The 26,457-nt window shown below is 43.6% G+C and overlaps 1 protein-coding gene across 2 annotated transcripts in view; it reads right to left on the bottom strand.

Moving 5' to 3' along the window:
• Positions 1-25,280, bottom strand: part of LOC109904768 (leucine-rich repeat and fibronectin type III domain-containing protein 1-like protein) — a 146,233-nt gene extending 120,953 nt beyond the window's left edge. For both annotated transcript variants that reach the window (XR_004203096.1, XM_031790486.1), the window contains exon 1: positions 24,153-25,280. The gene's annotated coding sequence lies outside the window, so the exon portion shown is untranslated. The remainder of the gene's footprint in view (positions 1-24,152) is intronic.
• Between the last annotated feature and the right edge of the window lie 1,177 nt (positions 25,281-26,457).

The raw sequence follows: 26,457 nt of genomic DNA, 5'->3' as shown, positions 1-26,457 counted from the left end.
TAATAACAACACATTTTGTTTGGAGGGATGCCACGTCAGTGTGCTGCGGGCATTTGTCACTATAAATGAGCAGGGAAGTGCCCCAGAGCTAGGATAAAATCCACTTCGAAGAGCAGAAAATCCATCTCAAGTAATGACCTCAGTCTTATCAGCAAAGCCACTGCCATATCTGATTGGTATAAAGGGCCCGTTTCATTACATACAGTCTCAAAGTCCAATGCATACCATATAACAGGTACAGCATGAGGGATTACCTTGCAGATAAACAATTTCTCAGCCATTCCCAAGACGAAGCCACAGAACTACACTGCCTTCCAGATCGTGCCTGAAATTGGACCAACCAATCAGCTACTATGTCTCCAAAGCCAAAGTCATGTCACTTCGAGAAAGTGAACCATTTAGGACCTACAGTGTCTTGCGAAAGTTTTCACCCCCCCCCCCTGGCATTTTTCCTATTTTGCTGCCTTACAACCTGGAATTAAAATGGATTTTGGGGGGGTTTGTATCATTTGATTTACACAACATGCCTACCACTTTGAAGATGCAAAATATGTTTTATTGTGAAACAAACAAGAAACAAGGCAAAAAAAGAAGAACTTGAACGTGCATAACTATTTATCCCATTCCAAAGTCAATACTTTGTAGAGACACCTTTTGCAGAAATAACAGCTGCAAGTCTCTTGGGGTATGTCTCTATAAGCTTGGCACATCTAGCCACTGGGATATTTGCCCATTTTTAAGGGCAAAACTACTCCAGCTCCATCAAGTTTGATGGGTTCGCTGGTGTGCAGCAATCTTGAAGTCATACCACAGATTCTCAATTGGATTGAGTTCTGGGCTTTGACTAGGCCATCCCAAGACATTTTAAATATGTCCCCTTAAACCACTCAAGTGTTGCTTTAGCAGTATGCTTAGGATCATTGACCTGCTGGAAGGTGAACTTCCGTCCCAGTCTCAAATCTCTGGGAGACTGAAACAGATTTCCCTCAAGAATTTCCATGTATTTAGCGCCAGCCATCATTCTTCCAATTCTGACCAGTTTCCCAGTTCCGGCTGATGAAAAACATCCCCACAGCATGATGCTGCCACCACCATGCTTCACTGTGGGGGTGGTGTTCTCGGGGTGATGAGAGGTGTCGGGTTTGCGCCAGACATAGTGTTTTCCTTGATGACGAAAAAGCTCAATTTTAGTCTCATCTGACCAGAGTACCTTCTTCCATATGTTTGGGAAGTCTCCCAAATGCTTTTTGGCAAACACCAAATGTGTTTGCTTATTTTCTCTTTAATTAAGCAATGTTTTTTTTCTGGCCAATCTTCCGTAAAGCGCAGCTCTGTGGAGCTTTGCAGCTCCTTAAGGGTTATTTTTGGTCTCTTTTGCCTCTCTGTATGTAATTAATGCCCTCCTTGCCTGGTCCCTGAGTTTTGGTGGGCGGCCCTCTCTTGGCAGGTTTGTTGTGGTGCCATATTCTTTCCATTTTTTAATAATGGATTTAATGGTGCTCCGTGGGATGTTCAAAGTTTTGGATATTTTTTTATAACCCAACCCTGATCTGTTCTTCTCCACAACTTCGTCCCTGACCTGTTTGTAGAGCTCCTTGATCTTTATGGTGCCGCTTCCTTAGTGGTGCCCCTTGCGTAGTGGTGTTGTGGACTCTGGGGCCTTTCAAAACAGGTGTGTATATACTGAGATCATGTGACAGATCATGTAACACTTAGATTGCACACAGGTGGACTTTATTTAACTTATTATGTGACCTCTGAACGTCATTTGTTGCACCAGATCTTATTTAAATGAGAACGCGTTCTCAGTCAACTTACCTGGTAAAATAACAGATAAATAAATAAATAAATACAATTTAGGTGCTTCATAGCAAAGGGGGTGAATACATATGCAAGGACCTCTTTTCCGTTCATTTTTCTAAAATTTCTTTTGTTCAATTTTTTTTTCATTCACTTCACCAATTTGGACTATTTTGGATATGTCCATTACATGAAATCCAAATAAAAATCCATTTAAATTACAGGTTGTAATGCAACAAAATAAGAAAAACGCCAAGGGGGATGAATACCTTTGCAAGACACTGTATCTTGTAGAACCCTGCACCGAAAGCAAGGTGAGCTCGAAAAGGAATTGTCCCGCGTTCCTTCCAGCATAATGTGTGCATTCTTCCACATATAGTGTGCCTCAACACATAGTAGGTAAAACCGCTTTACTTCTTCAGTGGGGCGAATCGATAACCACTTGTCCCCCTTTCTCTCTCTCTTTCCTTCTTCCATCTTCTCCTTACCCAATATGAATAAAAAGTAAGTGTGTTCATTGACTCGTGTTCATTGCGCATGAGTCGTCTCACGCTCGCAGCAATTTTTGGGGGCTGATGGTGACAGGGTTGATGAGCAATGGGGACGTGAGAGGGGGTGGGATTGTTGACAGCTCTGACATGATGAACAATGAAAGCAAACAAGAGAGGATGAAGAAAAAATAATAATCTGATTGAATGTGTTATTTACCTCTTAAAATGGAAACACAAGTGGAAGCTTTCGAGACAGGGGGAGGATGCTGTTAAGGGAAGATTTAATTGCCTTTGAAAAAGGGAGATGGAGAGCAAGAAGGATGGGAGAAATAGAGAAGGCAGAAAGAGTGATGTGCTGGTGGTGCAATCAAAGTTTTTATTCCAAATAACTTCCCTCTTCAGTTCCTTGTGAAGGGTCATGTAGAGCTGAGATGTAGCCCTGACAATGAGGGCAACTGGGATTGTTTTTCATTTGAGGGTACATAAGAATTGATTTTTTATGGAGGAGTGGGGAGGGGATTTGGGGGTATATGGAACAAAACCCTTGACCAAAGGAGGATAGCTTTGGCAGACAGTCTAGAGATTTGCAAGGGTAGATTGAATGTTAAATTGTTTACTACTCTGAAAACATTATCAATCTGTTTTTTCCCTTTTAATGGGTTCACATACTCTTATGTATGCAGTTGTTTTTTGTTTCCTTTCCTTTTCATGTTTTTTATATAACAGGCTTCCTATTCGTCTTTTTTTGTTGTTGAGACATACAGAAATCAATTTGTGGTCTTGAGAGGACAACAAAAAATGTACTTTCTTGACCTTGGCTCTACGCATGCAGAGCCCCAAATCATACAGTGTCTGCCAATGTTGCTCTTGTCTGTAATTCCTGATATGCTTCTCCTGAGATTGTTGCATTTTGTTTTACCACACAATATGTATCCAGGGTAAAGAGTGTAACTTGACGGTAACTTATCATCTTTATTGCTCCAGGGGAGAGATTCCTGAAACATAAATCGAACACTTGGCATGTATGTAGTGCAATACACACACATGTAAATACTGGATGATTCATATTCCCAACATAGGAGACCTACTGTAGTAGTGACTAACCAAAGTACATTGATTTTCAATTGCTTGCATGCATTGGTCAAAACTGTATGTGGACCAAACTGTGAATAATTTCTTTGCTTTCACACAAAATGCATTCAATGACCACATTCTTCGAAATCCATGACCTTTTTTCTCATTCATACTTCACCACCTGCAAAACTATATATTTGCAGCACATGTTTTCAAATGCAAACACACTGTTTCCAAAACTGTTAAAAACACATTCAAAACAGAATGATGGCAAATGTATTGCATTTCTGCTGTAACCAGATTGAAACATATAGAACATCTCAGCAGAATATTTAATCATTCCAAACACAGCTGATTGCAATTTCAGCTGAAAGCCGACCCAAGTGTCCTGTTTTTAGTCTCGTTAACAAACAGACAAAAGAGGATGGCTTCGGAATGATTTAGTTTGGAAACATGGATCAAGAAAGACAGGTTGGTGGGGAAAGAAGAGTGTCAGGGAGAGGGAGACTGCGTGGAGGACAAAGAGAGGAAGACCAAGAGCGGTGGTCTCTGATGAGATAAGGGCCACAATTATTGACCATGTTGTAAACCATGGTCTCTCTTTGAGAGAGGCCAGTTGAAGGGTGCAACCAAATCTGCAGCGTTCAACAGTTGCATCAATAGTACAAATTTTCCGTCAAAACAACAGGTGAGATGTGCATCCTTCAATGATAATTGAACTACATATTACAGTACAATACAGTATGTTCACATTTTTACGAATATTATCAGATGCGCAGGAAATTGCCATTGTTGACATGGTAATTGACAACAATGCAAGAAAACTGTGGGAAGTTCGGTACAGAGTGCTGGCAGACACTATCACTTTTGGGAATGTGAATATGGTCAGCACAATGACACTTGAGTCCTAGTACCCTTTGAGAGAAACAGTGAATGTGTGAAAGAACTCTGGTATCAATTTGTCTGTTCAATAACCAAACAGGGTTCATACACAGCTATGCATAATGTAAAGCACTGTAAAACTGTGGATTTACTGTATTTTAGAGAGGAATGGAGATGGAAGCCAGGCAAACTGCACATACATTGATCTTTGTGGGTGAAGCTGGATTCAACCTGGCAAAAACACACCGCAGGGAAAGAAAAGGGTGATTGGACAGAAAGCAAACGTGGATGCCCCAGGCCAGAGAGGAGCTAACATCACAATGTGCGCAGCACCGTCCAATGATGGTTTGCTGTTACACAAACCACTCATTGGCCATTACAATACAGAGAGGCTCAGTTATTGTCTGGATGACCTGCATGATCAACTTGTGCCAGTGGAGGAGAGGGGGGCAAGAAACTCCCCTCTCCTGTCGCAGTCACAGACTAGTTTGCTGCACATCCCAGGATGTCAGTACTGTTCCTGCCGCCATACCCCACCTTCCTAAACCCCATAGGGGAGTTTTTCTCTGCGTGGAGGTGGAAGGTTTATGACCACCATTGACATGACCAGATGTCCTTACAGGATGCCATGAATGCGGGGTGCGGAGACACTTCTCCTGAAGACTGCCAGGGTTGAATTAGACATTCCAGAAGATACTATCCAAGATGAATCACCAGAGAAGACATAAGATGTGATGTTGATGAGAACTTGTGGCCAAATGCAGGAGAGAGGGAGAACTAGAACCCTCACAGTACTCTACAGTATGAGTGATTAGGGTTGCAGGGTAGCATTCCAGAGGGACATCAGAGACTGTAACGGAAACATGGCTCACTCGAGAGACGCTAACGGAATCGGTGCAGCCAGCTGATTTCTTCACGCATCGCGCCGTCAGAAACAAACATCTTTCTGGTAAGAAGAGGGGCGAGGGTGTATGCCTTATAATTAACGAGACGTGGTGTGACCACAATACAGGAACTCAAGTCCTTCTGTTCACCTGACTTAGAATTCCTCACAATCAAATGTCGTCCGCATTATCTCCCAAAGGAATTCTCTTCGATTATAATCACAGACGTATATATTCCCCCCCAAGCAGACACATCGTTGGCCCTGAACTAACTTTATTTGACTCTTTGCAAACTGGAAACCACATATCCTGAGGCTGCATTCATTGTAGCTGGGGATTTTAACAAGGCTAATCTGAAAACAAGACCCCCTAAATTGTATCAGTATATTGATTGCGCAACCAGGGCTGGTAAAACCTTGGATCATTGCTATTCTAACTTCCGCGACACATATAAAGCCCTTCCCCGGAAAAGCTGATCATGACTCCATTTTGTTGCTCCCTGCCTACAGACAGAAACTAAAACAAGAATCTCCTGCACTCAGGTCTGTTCAATGCTGGTCCGACCAATCTGATTCCACGCTTCAAGACTGCTTTGATCACGTGGACTGGGATATGTTCCGCATTGCGTCCAACAACAACATTGATGAACACGCTGATTCGGTGAGCGAGTTCATTAGAAAGTGCATTGATGATGTCATTCCCATAGCAAAGATTAAAACATTCCCAAACCAGAAACCGTGGATTGATGGCAGCATTCGTGTGAAACTGAAAGCGCGAACCACTGCTTTTAACTAGTTATGTAGGGGGCGCTCTTTTAATTTTTGGATGAAAACGTTCCCGTTTTAAACAAGATATTTTGTCACTAAAAGATGCTCGACTATGCATATAATTGACAGCTTTGGAAGGAAAACACTCTGACGTTTCCAAAACTGCAAAGATATTGTCTGTGAGTGCCACAGAACTGATGTTACAGGCGAAACCCAGATAAAAATCCAATCAGGAAGTGCCGCATTTTTTAAAACCGCCTCATGCCAATGACTCCTTATATGTCTGTGAAGGAGCTAGGAGTCAGCTTACGTTTTCCATGTTTTCCCCAAGGTGTCTACAGCATTGTGACGTCTTTTTAGGCATTTCCATTGGAGAATGGCTGTAAGAGACCATATAGGGCGAGTGTTCCCATGGTGTCCCCCGGAGAAAACCTTGTGTAAAATACTGAGGTAGCCATTTTTCCAATTGTTTCTTATGAGAAACCAACTGCCTCGACGGATATATTATCGAATACATATGTTAAAAACACCTTGAGGATGGATCCTAAACAACGTTTGCCGTGTTTCTGTCGGTATTATGGAGTTAATTTTGGAAAAAGTTTGGCGTTGTAATGGTAGCATTTTCCGGTCGATTTCTCAGCCAAGCATGATGAACAAACGGGAGCTATTTCGCCTACAAAAATAATATTTTTGGAAAAAAGGAACATTTGCTATCTAACTGGGAGTCTCCTGAGTGAAAGCATCTGAAGTTCTTCAAAGGTAAATGATTTAATTTGGTTGCTTTTCTTATTTTCGTGAAAATGTTGCCTGCTGCCAGCAGAGCTAGCATAGCATTATGCCATGATAAACTTACACAAATGCTTGTCTAGCATTGGCTGTAACGCATATTTTGAAAATCTGAGATGACAGTGTTGTTAACAAAAGGCTAAGCTTGTGTTTGAATATATTTATTTCATTTCATTTGCGATTTTCATGAATAGGAAAAGTTGAGTTATGGTAATGCGCTTTAGGCTATGATTACGCTCCCCGATACGGGATTGCTCGTCGCTAGAGGTTAACCAGGGAAAGGTGACCGGAAACATGACCGAATACAAACAGTGTAGCTATTCCCTCCGAAAGGCAATCAAACAAGCTAAGTGTCAGTATAGAGACAAAGTAGAGTCACAATTCAATGGCTCAGACACAAGAGGTATGTGGCAGGGTCTACAGTCAATCACGGATTACAAAAAAAAACCAGCCCCGTCACGGACCAGGATGTCTTGTTCCCAGGCAGACTAAATATTTTTTTTGCCCGCTTTGAGGACAATACAGTGCCACTGACACGGCCCGCAACCAAAACGTGCGGACTCTCCTTCACTGCAGCCGACGTGAGGAAAACATTTAAACATGTTAACCCTTGCAAGGCTGCAGGCCCAGACGGCATCCCAAGCTGCGTCCTCAGAGCATGCGCAGACCAGCTGGCTGGTGTGTTTACGGACATTGTCATTCAATCAATCCTTATCCCAGTCTGCTGTTCCCACATGCTTCAAGAGGGCCACCATTGTCCCTGTTCCCAAGAAAGCTAAGGTAACTAAGTTAAACGACTACCGCCCCGTAGCACTCACTTCCGTCATCATGAAGTGCTTTGAGAGACTAGTCAAGGACCATATCACCTCCATCCTACCTGACACCCTGGACCCACTCCAATTTGCTTACCACCCAAATAGGTCCACAGACGATGCAATCTCAACCACACTGCACACTGCCCTAACCCATCTGGACAAGAGGAATACCTATGTGAGAATACTGTTCATCGACTACAGCTCAGCATTTAACACCATAGTACCCTCCAAACTCGTCATCAAGCTCGAGACCCTGGGTCCCCGCCCTGTGCAACTGTGTACTGGACTTCCTGGCGGGCCGCCCCCAGGTGGTGAAGGTAGGTAACAACATCTCCACCGCGCTGATCCTCAAGACTGGGGCCCCACAAAGGTGCGTTCTGATCCATCTCCTGTACTCCCTGTTCACCCATGACTGCGTGGCCATGCACGCCTCCAAATCAATCATCAAGTTTGCGGATGACACTACAGTGATAGGCTTGATTACCAACAACGACGAGACGGCCTACAGGGAGGAGGTGAGGGCCCTTGGAGTGTGGTGTCAGGAAAATAACCTCACACTCAATGTCAACAAAACAAAGGAGATGATTGTGGACTTCAGGAAACAGCAGAGGGAGCACCCTCCTATCCACATCGAGGGGGCGGTAGTGGAGAGGGTAGTAAGTTTTAAGTTCCTTGGCGTACATATCACGGACAAACTCAATTGGTCCACCCACACAGACAGCGTTGTGAAGAAGGCACAGCAGCGCCTTTTCAACCTCAGGTGGCTGAAGACATTCGGCTTGTCACCAAAAGTACTCACAATCTGCTACAGATGCACAATCGAGAGCATCCTGTCGGGCTGTATCACCGCCTGGTACAGCAACTGCTCCACCCACAACCGTAAGGCTCTCCAGAGGGTAGTGAGGTCTGCACAAGGCATCACCGGGGGCAAACTACCTGCCCTCCAGGACACCTACACCACCCGATGTCACAGGAAGGCCATAAAGATCATCAAGGACAACAACCACCTGAGCCACTGCCTGTTCACCCCGCTATCATCCAGAAGGCGAGGTCAGTACAGGTGCATCAAAGCAGGGACCGAGAGACTGAAAAACAGCTTCTATCTCAAGGCCATCAGACTGTTAAACAGCCACCACCAACATTGAGTGGCTGCTGCCAACACACTGACTCAACTCCAGCCACTTTAATAATGTGAATTGATGGAAATTGATGTAAAATGTATCACTAGCCACTTTAAACAATGCTATTTAATATAATGTTTACATACCCTACATTACTCATCTCATATGTATATACTGTACTCGATACCATCTACTGCATCCTGCCTATGCCGTTCTGTACCATCACTCATTCATATATCTTTATGTACATATTCTTTATCCCTTTACACTTGTGTGTATAAGGGAGTCGTTTTGGAATTGTTAGGTTAGATTACTCGTTTGTTATTACTGCATTGTCGGAACTAGAAGCACAAGCATTTCGCTACACTCGCATTAACATCTGCTAACCATGTGTATGTGACAAATACATTTGATTTGATTATACTACACATGTTGTTGAACTAGAACCCTCACAGTACCCTACAGTATGAGCGATTATTCTACACATGTTGGTGAGAACTAGAACCCTCACAGTAATGTACAGTATGAGTGATTATACTATACATGTCACGACTTCCGCCGAGGTTGGCTCCCCTGCCTGTTCGGGCAGTACTCGGCGCTCGTCGTCACCGGCCTACTAGCCGCCACCGATCCCTTTTCCATTTTCTGTTTGTTTTGTCTTATTAGTTGCCCCTGTGTCCTTTTGTGTTTGCCTGATGGGCGTCCTTATTTAAGGCTAGTAAACCCGGCCTTGTTTTGTGTGGGATTATTCTTGTGTTACGTGTTGTGTTGTTGGGTGTGTTCGTGCTCCGGACTGGGTACCCTGTGTTTTGGGTTGGTCCGTAATTTTCGCGCCCTGTGTTTGGGCATTGTATTTTAGTGCCACATTAAAGTGCACTCTCCGCTCTCTGCGCCTGATTCTTACCTCACACACCTAGTCCCGCGTGACAATACATGTTGTTGATGCTTTTTGTTGTTGTAATTATTATTGCAGCCCTGGAATTTCAGGAATTTGTTTTTTGTTTCAACCTTTTATTTTTCACAAGTAAATTACTACATGCAAATATATAGAAAAAATAAAGGTTATTGAAGCAAATTGCTGCATGTATTATTCATTCTTGTTACATGTATTTTAGTACAGTCAGTAAAGTGAAAAGGTGTTATTCTTATTCTATAATGTGAAAAATCATTCAAACGTCAAAGAGTTCATCATCTAATGCTCCCTGTTGTTAGTGTTTTTTAGGTCAGTGTGTTATGAGTGATAATGTACGCTTTCTGAGTGAGAATTGTTGCCAGTGTTCTGGTCGAACGAGCTTATTCTGAGACATGTATGAGGTGTTTTTGGTGGTCTGAGTGAGTTTTGGAGGTGAGATGAACTGTTTGGACAAGATGCATGTTGTTAATGCAGACTGTGTGAAGGGTTTTGAAAAAGTGGCTTCAATATTGACCGATGCTTGTTAGCAATTGGAGAAAAAAAAACTAAGAGGAGTAGACACATGGCAAATATCATGATTAACTCATTCTAGCAACTGATTGAAAACTCTGATTGAGCTATTATAACCCTCTGCGTGTCTCCACAGCCTTGGTACACCCCACATTGATGTGTTGTCGACATCCCATGTGCCAGGATCTCAAGAGTGAGTTAGTTAGTCCACAACAGGTAACATAACTACTGAATATCTACCTGCAGAGACAGTTCTCCTCCAGAGTTGCAGCTCCATTGAATCTAAAGGGCAGCCTGACTTCTATTCTGAAATTGTTTTGCAGAGTGGCCTACATAGCTCTATCTGTGTGCTGTTGCTGGGCAGGGGGAGCCATTTTCCTCAGGTTCCAGTGCATGATGGGAAACAGTGGTTGGCGCCAGACAGTGTCAGTGCCCAGTAGCAATCTAATCACTCCAGTCTCAGTGGGGAGCTCAGCCACCACAGCCACTCTGGATGGACTCAGGCTGCAGGTAGTAAAAGCCTGCTTTACCCCACCCACCACCTGATCAATGAGTGCTAAGGTTCAGGAAAGAGAAGGAAAGTCTCTCTCTGTCTGTGTGTGTGTGTGTGTGTGTGTGTGTGTGTGTGTGTGTGTGTGTGTGTGTGTGTGTGTGTGTGTGTGTGTGTGTGTGTGTGTGTGTGTGTGTGTGACATGGGAGTGCAATGCTGAGTTGAGAGGATGGGGAGGGAGGAGATGGGAAACGGGAGTGTGTTTTTAAGTAAAATATATTTGCCATCAGGTATTGATCAGGTGATCAATTAATGGTTGAATCAAGTTTGCTGAGCCACCGTTATTCTTTCCTCACAACACTCAAGCCACGATGCATTGCAGGGCCTCATATGAAAAAATGAACGAGGGTCCCTTTCATTGGGAATAGATCAAGTGCAGAATTACAAGAGGGGTGCAGCTCTCACACTCCAAAGACTCAAGGCTCACACCTACTGGTTATGTTGTGTTCTCTCTGACACATGGACTACTCTTTGGCCCTAATAGAAAAATAGGGCTAGGAGAAGACATATGCCTTATATGTGAGAGAGAGGGTGAGAAAGAGAGAGGTAGAGAGATAGTGAGAGAGAGAGAACAATAGAGGGAGAGGGTGTGTGTGTGTGATGGCGTGCATGCTTGCTTCTCTCTATTCAGCTCATCTCCTTTTTATTGAATTAAAAAAGCAGATGTAGTAAAAAGTTGATTTTAATTACCCTGGGCATTATTTCACTGGACTGCTATTCAGAGGTATTAAAATTCTCCACAGTAATTAGCCAGCAGAGTAAATTGATATGTAAGATATTAAATCAATGATAATTTCATAGTGAGCACATTATATGTGAAATGGCTGTAGTGCAAGTCTGCTAGCTAGGTTAATAAGTTTCCATTTTTTTAGGTGTGGGATAAAGTTTCATTTACGCCACAAACTATAATGCCACAAAACCCAGAGCTTTGGCAATAAACTCTTTTTCATCCAATACACTTTATCCTTTCGTTTCGGATTTGAAATGATCTGAGAATCTCAAGAATGGGGCAATATCAGTCCTGGGAGACACAAATGAGTGATTAGCACTTGACAGGCTGCGGGTCATGTCAAAGTGTTGACGAAGTGACGTTAGAAAATGAATGGTTTCTGAGATGTCAGCGAGAAGCTCAGAATTCTCAGTCACTCTCTCTCCTGTCCTCAATCTCAGGCTATTTGAATGTATTGTGCCTTTGGATATTGAAGCAGGAATGAGCAATGGATATGCCATTACATTTCCTTGTCACCGAGATGAGATTGAAAACTGCATTCCGACACACACAGGAAGAATATGACGCACTCTGAAGCAAAGCTAGAATGATGTGAGTGGAACTAACATTAACTACAAATGTGATCAGAACATTATTAAACAGGGGGGTATCAATTTACGATGACACTGTTCTTGCAGTAAAATGTCAAAATCGCCCTCTAGTGGCCTCATGGGTGGAATGTCATACTTTCATAATTAACCCTTTGACACGTACGAACACACGGTTGTGATCATTCCACAGTAGTCCCTGCAGCGTACGCTCAAACCAGTGTGCTTAGAACACTTATTTAGAACCTCCAGTTACGATTGACACAACAGTCTGCGTTTGAGCTGGCCACACAGTTTTTCCACAGAGACATATTTTGCACAAACAGTCTTTACAACGTTATGCCCTCAATGTGAGCAACTTATTTTTGATCTGACAGACGTTTACATGACAACCAGAATGCATTGTACTGTATGATGTCAACAAACATGGCGTCACACATATCTGGAAATTAGCTTCACTTTAACTATTTGTTTTACACACATCATATGTGTCCATTAAAATCTATGCAAGAATTGGAATGCATGATTTGTCACCAGTACTTGAAAAGATGTGAATAAAACAGTAAATGCATTATGCTCCATACATACATTTGGTGTTTTACAGTAGAAATGGCAACACGACATACAGAAACTATAATGATAAAAATAAAAATGTTAAACTTGTATTTAACTTGGCAAGTCATGATAGCGTAATAAGATACTTACTTTGATAGGAATGCACTCATGTCCAAAGTTATTATTAGTTGTGAAGGCAATGTGGGCGCCTGCTGGAAAATGTTCAGGGGAGGAAAAAGTTTGTGCTTGGGCTCTCGTCGAAGAGAGAAGTTTGTCCTGCTCAGTAATGCCTCAAATGTAAATTGAGGCATTAGAGTGAAATGGGCTACTTCTACATGAATTTATGAGGGGATGGAACGCCCAATTTAAAATGTTGTTAGAAAATAAAACTTGCTAGAAAATTATTTGAAATTGACAAGTTGAAACAGCCTACATAAATTAGCAGGCAGCGTGCCTTAGGTTTGAGGGCAGCATAGGTTAACTTTCCTGTTGCTCAACAATTCGATTTTAGAACGGTGAATGCATTCTGACAGCACACGGATAAAAAACACGCTGTGGCGACCATGAGAGATATTTGGAACTCAGAAAAAATCGGTAGTCTATGTCAAATGATTGTGTTATATTTCAGTCTTGATGTATATAAAGTGTAATATTGGGATGCAAACTCAAAACATAATACATCTAAACTACATCTGACATGGTACAAGTGTCTTATTTTTTTAAGCCCATAACCATGTGTGTGAGGTGTATACTTTTGTTTCAAAGCAGATTTGTTTAAGACTACCAAGAAACACTCTGTATGACCCTGATTTAGCCCACTGCAGTAAAAGGTTGATGAAATAAGGGAGAAGCACAAATCTAAGGCATGAATAGAACCTTGAGGTCCAGAGACTGGCACGTTAGCAAGAAAGCTAGCTCTTTTGGGTGAGTGGTAATTGTGCTTATCAACGCCACAGTCATTACAATACAATGGGGTTAGTGTGTAATGTTAATGCAGTATGAAAAACTTAACCATCTCTGGTTACTATGCTGCTGTAGCTGGAAAACAACACACATCTGTCTGCACATACATATGCATACACACGAGATATTCAATAATCCAGTCGTTTTTAGAAGGCCTAATATATTTTGTTCTGGCTGAAATGAGACTTCATGGCTAATTGCTTCTCTTTCCAGGTGTCTGCTCCTACATGACTGGGCCACTGTGCTATTAAACAGGCTCATTAAAACCTCATGTAGTATCAAGCCTCTCTCCACCTGGACGTGATCGCCTTCGGCTGCTCATCTCCAGACCTTTGCCATTATACAGTACATTCGGGAAGTTGCTGCCTTATACTAAAATGGATGAAATCGTTTTTTTTTCTACACACAATACCCCATAATGACAAAGCAAAAACAGGTTTTAAGAAGTTTGCAAAAATACATTTTAACACTGAAATATAACATTTACATAAGTATTCAGATCCTTTACTCACTACTTTGTTGAAGCACCTTTGGTAGCGATTACAGCCTTGAGTCTTCCCAGGTATGACACTACATGCTTGGTACACCTGTATTTGGGGAGTTTCTCCAATTCTTCTCTGCAGATCCTCTCAAGCTGTCTCAGGTTGGACGGAGAGAGTTGCTGCACAACTATTTTCAGGTCTCTCCAGAGATGCTCAAGTTCAAGTCCGGGCTCTGGCCACTCAAGGACATTCAGAGATTTGTCCCGAAGCCACTCCTGCATTGTCTTGGCTGTGTGCTTAGGGTCGTTGTCCTGTTGGAAGGTCAACATTCTCCCCAGTCTGAGTCCTGAATGCACTGGAGCAGATTTTCATCAAGGATCTCTCTGTAAACCTACTTCCGGCGCCGACAGAGATGGCCGCCTCGCTTCGCGTTCCTAGGAAACTATGCAGTTTTTAGTTTTTTTACGTGTTATTTCTTACATTAGTACCCCGGGTCATCTTAGGTTTCATTACATACAGTCGAGAAGAACTACTGAATATAAGATCAGCGTCAACTCACCATCAGTACGACCAAGAATATGTTTTTCGCGACGCGGATCCTGTGTTCTGCCTTACAAACAGGACAACGGAGTGGATCCCATGCAGCGACCCAAAAAAACGACTCTGAAAAAGAGGGAAACGAGGCGGTCTTCTGGTCAGACTCCGGAGACGGGCACACCGTGCACCACTCCCTAGCATTCTTCTTGCCAATGTCCAGTCTCTTGACAACAAGGTTGATGAAATCTGAGCAAGGGTAGCAATTCCAGAGGGACATCAGAGACTGTAACATTCTTTGCTTCACGGAAACATGGCTCACTGGAGAGACGCTATCCGAGGCGGTGCAGCCAACGGGTTTCTCCACGCATCGCGCCGACAGAAACAAACATCTTTCTGGTAAGAAGAGGGGCGGGGGCGTATGCCTTATGGCTAACGTGACATGGTGTGATGAAAGAAACATACAGGAACTCAAATCCTTCTGTTCACCTGATTTAGAATTCCTCACAATCAAATGTAGACCGCATTATCTACCAAGAGAATTCTCTTCGATTATAATCACAGCCGTATATATCCCCCACCCCAAGCAGACACATCGATGGCTCTGAACGAACTTTATTTAACTCTTTGCAAACTGGAAACCATTTATCCGGAGGCTGCATTCATTGTAGCTGGGCTAATCTGAAAACAAGACTCCCTAAATTTTATCAGCATATCGATTGCGCAACCAGGGGTGGAAACACCTTGGATCATTGTTACTCTAACTTCCGCGACGCATATAAGGCCCTGCCCCGCCCCCCTTTCGGAAAAGCTGACCACGACTCCATTTTGTTGATCCCTGCCTACAGACAGAAACTAAAACAAGAGGCTCCCACGCTGAGGTCTGTCCAACGCTGGTCCGACCAAGCTGACTCCACACTCAAGACTGCTTCCATCACGTGGACTGGGATATGTTTCGTATTGCGTCAGATAACAATATTGACGAATACGCTGATTCGGTGTGCGAGTTCATTAGAACGTGCGTTGAAGATGACGTTCCCATAGCAACGATGAAAACATTCCCTAACCAGAAACCGTGGATTGATGGCAGCATTCGCGTGAAACTGAAAGCGCGAACCACTGCTTTTAATCAGCGCAAGGTGTCTGGTAACATGAACGAATACAAACAGTGCAGCTATTCCCTCCGCAAGGCTATCAAACAAGCTAAGCGTCAGTACAGAGACAAAGTAGAATCTCAATTCAACGGCTCAGACACAAGAGGCATGTGGCAGGGTCTACAGTCAATCACGGACTACAGGAAGAAATCCAGCCCAGTCACGGACCAGGATGTCTTGCTCCCAGGCAGACTAAATAACTTTTTTGCCCGCTTTGAGGACAATACAGTGCCACTGACACGGCCTGCAATGAAAACATGCGGTCTCTCCTTCACTGCAGCCGAGGTGAGTAAGACATTTAAACGTGTTAACCCTCGCAAGGCTGCAGGCCCAGACGGCATCCCAAGCCGCGCCCTCAGAGCATGCGCAGACCAGCTGGCCGGTGTGTTTACGGACATATTCAATCAATCCCTATACCAGTCTGCTGTTCCCACATGCTTCTAGAGGGCCACCATTGTTCCTGTTCCCAAGAAAGCTAAGGTAACTGAGCTAAACGACTACCGCCCCATAGCACTCACTTCCGTCATCATGAAGTGCTTTGAGAGACTAGTCAAGGACCATATCACCTCCACCCTACCTGACACCCTAGACCCACTCCAATTTGCTTACCGCCCAAATAGGTCCACAGACGATGCAAACTCAACCACACTGCACACTGCCCTAACCCATCTGGACAAGAGGAATACCTATGTGAGAATGCTGTTCATTGACTACAGCTCGGCATTCAACACCATAGTACCCTCCAAGCTCGTCATCAAGCTCGAGACCCTGGGTGCAACTGGGTACTGGACTTCCTGACGGGCCGCCCCCAGGTGGTGAGGGTAGGCAACAACATCTCCTCCCCGCTGATCCTCAACACTGGGGCCCCACAAGGGTGCGTTCTGAGCCCTCTCCTGTACTCCCTGTTCACCCACGACTGCGTGGCCATGCACGCCTCCAACTCAATCATCAAGTTTGCGGACGACACAACAGTGGTAGGCTCGATTACCAACAACGACGAGACGGCCTACAGGGAGGAGGTGAGGGCCCTCGGAGTGTGGTGTCAGGAAAATAACCTCACACTCAACGTCAACAAAACTAAGGAGATGATTGTGGACTTCAGGAAACAGCAGAGGGAACACCCCCCTATCCACATCGATGGAAGAGTAGTGGAGAGGGTAGCAAGTTTTAAGTTCCTCGGCATACACATCACAGACAAACTGAATTGGTCCACTCACACAGACAGCATCGTAAAGAAGGCGCAGCAGCGCCTCTTCAACCTCAGGAGGCTGAAGAAATTTGGCTTGTCACCAAAAGCACTCACAAACTTCTACAGATGCACAATCGAGAGCATCCTGGCGGGCTGTATCACCGCCTGGTACGGCAACTGCTCCGCCCTCAACCGTAAGGCTCTCCAGAGGGTAGTGAGGTCTGCACAACGCATCACCGGGGGCAAACTACCTGCCCTCCAGGACACCTACACCACCCGATGTTACAGGAAGGCCATAAAGATCATCAAGGACATCAACCACCCGAGCCACTGCATGTTCACCCCGCTATCATCCAGAAGGCGAGGTCAGTACAGGTGCATCAAAGCTGGGACCGAGAGACTGAAAAACAGCTTCTATCTCAAGGCCATCAGACTGTTAAACAGCCACCACTAACATTGAGTGGCTGCTGCCAACACACTGACACTGACTCAACTCCAGCTACTTTAATAATGGGAATTGATGGGAAATTATGTAAATATATCACTAGCCACTTTAAACAATGCTACCTTATATAATGTTACTTACCCTACATTATTCATCTCATATGCATACGTATATACTGTACTCTATATCATCGACTGTATCCTTATGTAATACATGTATCACTAGCCACTTTAACTATGCCACTTTGTTTACATACTCATCTCATATGTATATGCTGTACTTGATACCATCTACTGTATCTTGCCTATGCTGCTCTGTACCATCACTCATTCATATATCCTTATGTACATATTCTTTATCCCCTTACACTGTGTATAAGACAGTAGTTTTGGAATTGTTAGTTAGATTACTTGTTGGTTATTACTGCATTGTCGGAACTAGAAGCACAAGCATTTCGCTACACTCGCATTAACATCTGCTAACCATGTGTATGTGACAAATAAAATTTGATTTGATTTGACTTTGCTCTGTTCAACTTTCCCTTGACCCTGGTCTCCCAGTCCCTGCCACTGGCAAACATCTCCACAGCATGATGCTGCAACCACCATGCTTCACCGTAGGGAAGGTGTCAGGTTTCCTACAGACATGTCGCTTCGCAATTAGGCCAAAGACTTCAATCTTGGATTCATCAGACCAGAAAATCTGAGTCCTTTAGGTGCCTTTTTGAAAACTCCAAGTGGGCTGTCGTGTGCCTTTTACTGAGACGGCCTGATTGGTGGAGTGCTGCAGAGATGGTGTCCTTCTGGAAGGTTCTTCCATCTCCACAAAGGAACTCTAGACCTCTGTCAGAGTGACAATCGGGTTCTTGGTCACCTCTTTGACCAAGGCCCTTCTTCCCCGATTTCTCAGTTTGGCCATACGTCAGCTCTAGGAAGAGTCTTGGTGGTTCCAAATTCTTCCATTTCAGAGTGATGGAGGCCACTGTGTTCTTTGGGACCTTCAATTCTGCAGACATTGTTTGGTACCCTTCCTCAGATTTGTGCCTCGACACAATCCTCTACGGACAATTCCTTCAACCTCATGGCTTTTGCTTTGACATGCACAGTCCACTGTGGGACCTGATATACACAGGTGTTTGCCTTTCCAAATCATGTCCCATAAATAGAATTTACCACAGGTGGACTCCAAACAGGTTCGCTTTGTCATTTTGGGGTATTGTGTGTAGATTGGTGAGAAATAAAGAATATTGAATACATTTGAAAATAAGGTAATGTAACAAAATGTGGAAAAAGTCAAGGGGTATGAATACTTTCCCGAATGCACTGTAAAGTATGTAGAGGCAGGCACGACTATTGTAGGTGTGCACTCCCCTCACATGGAACACACATTCATGTTTTATTAGTCTGAGAACAAATTTGATTGCACAATAAATCCTGGCCATGTTTCCAAACAATCAAAGCAAACATATTCCACATAAGAAAACACTGTGATGAGGTATAATGGGGATTAAACCATGCAGGGTACCACAGCGCTCCTCTCCTGTCCACAATGGACGCAGTACCTCTCCAGTTTCATAGCCACATATTGATGAAAGCCATTGATCGGAAAAAGGAGTCAATTTGCCTTGCTGGTGCCTTAGGCCAGCACTATACTGCAGCGTTAAGGATCTGTATATTGGACCTGCGGCTATAGTCTCTAGACTAGTCTGTGTTAATGGGTCTAACTGGTATCCTTGGAGATCATGGCCATGATGGTCTGCTGGGGTAGGATGAGGGTCAGGAGGAGGATCACTGACCTTCATCCTGCAGGCTCTCACAGGGGAAGCGAGAGGAGAAAATGGGGTGTCCTCTTGTTCATTAGCCAGAGTAGCCATTTGTCCACATCTTGGCGTAATAGTGAGACTACCTCCCGGGCCGCTGGAGCCCTGCTGATGGATGGCGGCGGTTGAGAATGGAAGCATCAATCAGGTCTATAGGGCCCTATCATGGTCCCATCGTCCTCCCACTAGGCCGACACTGAGTGACACCCCAGGGACGGCCCTACCTTGTCCCAGACAACCATTTGTTTTGTCTACCGTTGACCTGGCTCTAAGTGGGAGGATGGAGCATGGAGAACCAAGCAAGAACCAAGCACCTTAGAAAATGGTTGACAGAGGAAGCACGGGAGAGGACTGCTTATTGCTTATAGTACATGCATGGTCAAGTAGACACATTGGTAAAAGATTGTCTCACACATTACACATTTTTGATCTAGCATTGATCCTCGTTCAACTAAGCGCCCGGTCACAAAAGAAGACGAAAGCAGTTTAGATTGAACTGCACATCAACCTTTCATCAACCAACCAGTAGGGACTTGACAATCCATGTATTTCCATTGACTATTTCAGAGTCATTTCTAATGGATAACGAGGCTGTTAGCCAGCAATAAAGGCAGACAGCTCAAGAGAGTATTATCCTCCACATTAATCTCCCCTCTGCAGATCTTAGACACCTCTATTGCCTCTGGTGGAAATATGATCTGGAGGGTTGTGCCCGCTGTTGTGATTTACGAGCTGGAGGGAAAGGTAATCATGACCTCTCTTCCACACCCAGTGTCTTGTCTCCTCGCTGATTACTCTCTGATGTACAATTTCAGCAATGATCGTGTTATTGTTTTGATTTCTTGCCATCGAGAATCTCCTTTAACCAGGGGTGACCGACCCGTCATTGCATTCACCTTTAGATCAACAGCATATTTACTGAGTACTTTCACTGTTGCCAGCTCATATCATCACAAAGCACACCTTTGTAATGGATGCAACACCATTACCTTCTGTAATGATGTCAACCATGGCCTATTTCAGAATGCATAAAACTAAGCTTGTCGGCTCCAGACACTGACTAATGTGGGTCGTAACCCACGCTACGGGAGAGTATGGGTATGTGTGCACATTGACGCTTAGAGCTTAGTGTTAAAAAAAAAAAAACTCAGTCCCACTTTAAACAAACAACTACTGTATTCATAAAGGTTTTGGAGCCGGAGCTGCCGTGTCACATTTTATACAGCGAGACAAACATACATTATTTGTGAAGAATATGTCATGAGTCATGCTCTCTAAATCCTTTATAACTAGCTGTTTGTTTAAGTTATGACCAAATGCTCCAAATTCTCCTATATTGTACATTAAGGGGAAAGAAAGAGGGAAGGAGGATGGTCGAGGTGAAACTGATGGCTGAGCTCGGAAGCCATGCTCAGTAAGAGTGAGGGTGGAATCAATGGTGGAGGAGACTACTGAGGGTCAGTGGGCAGCTAGATCACAACAGAACAGCCAGCAGCCCTGAGGAGGTATTGAGGGCCTGCCAGCTCACTGAGAAAGGCTAGCAAGGCCTCGCTGCATGTGGATCAAACCGTCATCAAAAGGGGATTAGGACCAAAGCTGTGGTGGTGATGGCATCACACCTTAATTCACATATGATTGTAGACCTGATGGACAAACAGTTCAACTAATCCATAAGTTATACCATATTCAAGGACATCCTGAATATCTGAGAGTAAGCCTTTGTTTGAAAGCAAAACATTATACATACTGTATAATTTCATTACACATTTGTAATATGAATTTATTTCCATTAAGCAATTGCAGGGCACCACTCTAACCAATCATGAGGCAAAAATAAATATACTGAACAAACAATGATACAGAAACTCTTTTCCCATCTGCATTGGGATTTCCAGCAAATGTAACCTACACATCATTACTAGTTAATGACCTCACATTTATGCATGTATAGTTTTTATAGGGCAGCAGTTAGCCTAGCAGTTAGTGTGTAGGGCCAGTAATGGAAAGGTCCCTGGTTTGAATACCTGAGCTGACAAAGTGAAAATCTGTCGATGTGCCCTTGAGCAAGGCACTTAACCCTAATTTGCTCCAGGGGCGCCGTACTACTATGGCTGTAAAACAACACATTTCACTGCACCTATCCGGTGCCACCCCATAGATTTTGGTTTACGCATTCATTTCATGCCTATTGCGGATGGGAAATGCCACCCTTTCTGCATAAGTTCTGCCCACATCTGAAGAAACACAGCCCACGTTGCACTGAACAAAAACCATAAGAGTTCATCAACTCGACTAGGCTACTGAGTGGGGCCCGTACATTTCCTCTATAACAGTCCCAAAAGAGGATTACACTGGCCCAAAACAATGAGAAAAGAAACCCTAGCCAATTACAACAGTACAGTATGGGCTGCAGCCGCAATGCTGTAGATTTGAGGTTCACACAGAGTCTATTTTTATCTTAATGCTGACAGCAACCATCCCACTGTTCATACAACGGTGATCGAGATAATTGGGTGCCATTTATCCACGGTCTCTCTCAAAGACTTAGACATTTTCCCCAGTGATGCCTTATAGAGCAATGATGGTAGCAACAGAATGCAATCTATACATTTTCTCTCCTTGCAATTCCCCATTTCAAATCTGGATAGTGCCCCAGCATGGGGACACTCTTTACAGAAGTTGAATCAGAGTGCGACATTTACAAACCCCAAAAGAAGGGAGGAAACTTATACAAGTGAGTGCAGCTATTTCAGGTTTATTTCCATGTGGGGTAGTTCCGACCAGTTATTTAACATGTGCCTAGTCTTCAGCTTTGACGGAATGAAGGGAAGGCTGGGAGAATCTCCCTTGAGCTATCGCTGCGTGTGTATTGTGTTTGACAGCTTGCTGGATGCCAGACTCTATGGATCAAAGCAGGCTGTAACAGTAAAGCTAATCCATTACAACCTGATCTGCCTCACATAAAAGCAAGACTTGGGCCCTGTTAGGTCCCTACCTTCTCACTGACTCCAACTTCACAGCTGCTCAAACGGTATCAGACACAACAGGACTGCGCAGCTCTCACTTATCACACTGTGGGATAGTCAAGTGCATGAACCATTGTTGAGTTGGACTGGGGAGGTGTGGTCTTGACTGGGGAGGGAACAAAGAGAGAGAGACCGCTCTCTCTCTCTTTGGTAGAATAGACTCAGAATGTCTATTCTACCATAATGGGCTACTATGTTCTAATTCTCACCCTACTGACAGAGAGCCCGCTCTGGGCAAGGCACAGAACACCAGACAGCCTGGAGTAGCCAGGTACAAATGCATTTTGGTTGGCACCAGCCATGTCCACCTAATCCCACCCATGGGCTACTGGTTGGAACACACACACACAACACACACACAAACCCACAAACAAACACACATGCACACGCATACATATGCACACACAGACACACTGCTAGAAATGTGTCAACATGTTTCTTTCTGAGCTACAGCAATACATAAACAATAACCTAGACTGAAACAAACACACAAACAAACACACACACACACACAGTTCAGTCCCTCCCCAAGGAGGCACAAACTCTAACACCAGGCAGCAAAAAGCGGTCTTCAGTTATTGACTAGTCAAAAAAGGCATCTGGGCTTTTTATAAGGTTTACAATGAAACCTGCAGTTTGCACAAATTAGGCCAAAATGAAATCATAGACCATATGAATGAAAAAAACTAAGTTTAATTGTTTTATTATAGGCCTATCATGTGTCTATTAGTCTACAGGGTCTGAATATTATTGAGAGCCTTTCAAATTCAGTTCACCATAGTCATCCTCAATGCCACATACAAACCCATCCACATTTGGCACTAGAATAGGCCACCACAGGTGCTCGCTGGCCTAGAGGCAAGGCTGTCACAATGCAGACTAAAATGCTAATTAGTGCACGTTAGACACACGTCATATTTCAGAAAGGCTATCAGATTTGTGTCAGATTTGACCTTCGAATTGAACAACGCCCTAATCGCTGATGCATGAAGATGGGTGATTTAGCTGTGTTTTAATGACATTGTAGCCTAGCTAGAAGCATACTCACTACATGTCGTACATGAGAGTATGTAGGCTAGGTGCTGAGTGGCTTTGTGTCTGTGTGTGAGGCCGTCTCTGTGAGAATAAGTGTGTGGGTGTGAATATAAAGTAGAGCACCTTGTAATGTTCCATATGACCGTTATCGTTGCACACACATCGCCTCAGTCACTGTTATCTTTTATCTCTCGTTAGTTTATGCAGCAGATAACGAATATACTAATGACTATTCATTTGATCATGATGCAGCGTAAAATACATTATATCAGCGCCCTCCAGCTCTCAAAACCGTGAAGTTTCAAGGATACCGTTTCGGGAGCTGTCCATTGTACTGAGAGTCAGTACATACAGCCAATCCGTCTAGTGAATTCACCGTTAACGTTGAGAGAGCTGGCCACGGTGCTGAAAAGTATCACCCAGCCACTTCGGCCAGCGGAAAACAGTGCTAGTTCTGATTTCAGTGTAGCCTTACCAACCACATTCCTTGCTGTTTCTTTCGCCTCTTATCAGTATTGTGCAGGACTATATAGCTATTCACTGCAAGAATGTTGATGACACAGAAGCAAATTAAATATCCCTAAAATGCGTCCTCATTCCAACAGAGCTAACGCATTCCAGTGTGGTCAGAATTGCAGGCAGCTCTGGCAACCACCAAGCACACATTTCGTAAATGACACCAATTAGGCCTAAACATGTTTTAGTGTTTCTCTCACTTTTGTATACAATTGAGATTGCATGAAATATGTTGCATTGATAACGTAAATATGCTATTCAAAACACACATTAACATACTTATGCATTATTGGTTAGAGTGGAAAACACTCATTCGTGCACAAACAGGCTATATTTAATCAAATTAATGTCAAATATTAGAATGTTGGCACAATGATGGCGTTGCAGACTATCATCAGCAGGGCATGTCGGTAATTCTTCAACTAATAAAAATGCAGCAACGTTCAAGGAGGGCTGTTCTCGTGCAAAATTGCATCCCAAGGAACACATTTTAAATAGGATTAATGCATGATCGATTAGCCTACCTTTTTGGTTTGAGCCCTCTCTCCGGTCCCTCAAAGTCGAAAGATCCCGCTGTCGTTACGCACGGTGCCTGGCGATCAGCGTCCAACTTTGCGCTTCTGTCCTCACACAGAGGGATCCGCTCTTGCCCAGGGTGAAACTGAGGCGGCGGAGGGTTGCTCTATAGCAGCGCCAGTCGGGCAGCGCAGGGAAATGTCTGTGCTCGAAAAGACGCACACCCAGACAGGAGACAAGCTTCAGGTACCGCCAACGGTCACAGGTATAGCAAACACTTACTGGAAAACACACAGGAATAACAAATCTATAATTGAAATACTGGAAGGCTACTACTATAAGGTGGTTTTAGTCAATCTCTTCGGTTTCATCTGTGCTGGGTAGCAATGCCTCTTCCCACCTTTGTTGCAATGCACAATGTCATTGACTAACATGCTGATCACATTGATCCATTGGTCCCTGGCACGACGTTATTTTGAAACCTGATGTTTTCCGTTCCCCCAAATATCCAAGAAATCATACAACTGTTAGAAACACACTCCAGTGAATTGAAACAGACCGTACGTTTATCCAAAAACAATCACTCGTGCATTTTGGAGAAAGATTATGCAGTAACCTTTAACTTTGTCCAAAATACAAGGTGCAGGCGTGTCCAGCGTTGCTCCAAAATCCATAGCTGGGTTCCTACAACCTCCTACAACATTTTTTATCCATCTATTGAAAATAAAACAATAGCCTATCATGTGAAGGAATATCCTTTATCAAGGAATTACAGAGCTGTCGCTTGATATACGTCTCAATTAGGTTATTGGGTGAATGACAAACGACGGTGAATGATTTACTCGACAATTCGCCCGGATGGCTTCTGTGGATCACCCCTAGGTGAGCGAGCGGGTGGAGATGCAATCTCAGCTCGAGACTTGCAGCGGCACGCCCAGTCCGATGTCCTTCTTCCTCAATCCCTCCAGCGAATATTTTCCGCGTCGCTCTCTGTAGGCCTACTTTCTGACCAAGTAAGTAGCTTGCAGAGAGAAACTCATCTTATCCACCTCCATGTCTTCATGTGAAAACCTTGAATTTAGTTAAAAGATCTGTTGCATTGTGCCTCGTTGGGAATGTCATGTAATAGGTTTCACTAAAACATCAGATGCAGTGAGGGAGGGAAACGGAGCTGTGCACAGGAGGGAGGGAGCGATGCACTCACTGGTGTCTATGCACTTGTGAATTTAAATGCATTAAATTCAGCTTTTTAATGTGTAGCCTTAATAATGATCTCAGTCCCGAATGATTATAAATCATGATGTTTCCTTGGTCCTTGTAGGCCCTCCCTAAAACTTGATTCTGATTATTAGGCCCAGGCTACATCACTGTCATCATATATCTCTAATTGTTATTAATACCATTACATTAAGTCTGTAATATTTCATTATTCTATTTATAGGCCTGGCAAGGGGTACCATGTCTCACCCAGGAGAGGTTGGCACAGGAGGCTAGATTATTTCCAAGGTGCAGGATTTGGTGAATAAAGTTGTAGAAAGTAGCTCAATCATGGACTAACGCAGTGCTCAAGACCAAATATGTGCAGATAGAAATACTTCTCAGATCTTTTATTTCATCTCATGAAACATGGGACCAGCACTTCACATGTTGCGTTATATATATGCAATGAACAAAATTATAAACCCAACATGTGAAGTGCTGTTTCATGAGTTGAAATAAACGATCTGGGGAGTATTTCTGTGGGGGAAAACAATGTCTGATTGGTTTGGCCTGGCTCCCCAGTGGGTGGGCCTGGCCCCTAAGTTGGTGGGCCCTGCCTGGCCCACACATGGCTGTCTCCCTGCCCAGTCATGTGAAATCCATAGATTAGGGTCTAATATTTTTTTTTCAATTGACTGATTTCCTTATATGATCTGTAACTCATCAAAATATTAGAAATTGTTGCATGTTGCATTTATATTTTTGATCAGTGTATATTTATTATATATTTATTTTTTACAAGAAAAGACCCTTCTGCACAGTGTCACTTTGCACTTAGCGAATGGTAAGAATAAATTGACTTAAGTCATCCCAAACTTGACATAACATAGCCTACCATATACATGTCTGTTTCCCTACTTCTCATCAGAAAAGAGAAACCAATTGACTTCAATGCCCAGTGCAGTCAAAAACCAGATTTGCTTTTGTTTTATAAAGATTTCCACACTGTGTGGTTGGACTAATACTCTGAAAGTATGATAATGCCCTTTTATTGTAAGAGCTATTTAAAAAGACTGCCTGAAATTTCACCGTGTTTTTGGTGGAATGGAGTTT

This window comes from Oncorhynchus kisutch, linkage group LG15 (genome assembly GCF_002021735.2).
Source record: "Oncorhynchus kisutch isolate 150728-3 linkage group LG15, Okis_V2, whole genome shotgun sequence".
Taxonomy (NCBI): domain Eukaryota; kingdom Metazoa; phylum Chordata; class Actinopteri; order Salmoniformes; family Salmonidae; genus Oncorhynchus; species Oncorhynchus kisutch.
Note: the sequence above shows the minus strand (reverse complement) of the source record. Positions and strands in the feature narration are given on the sequence as shown.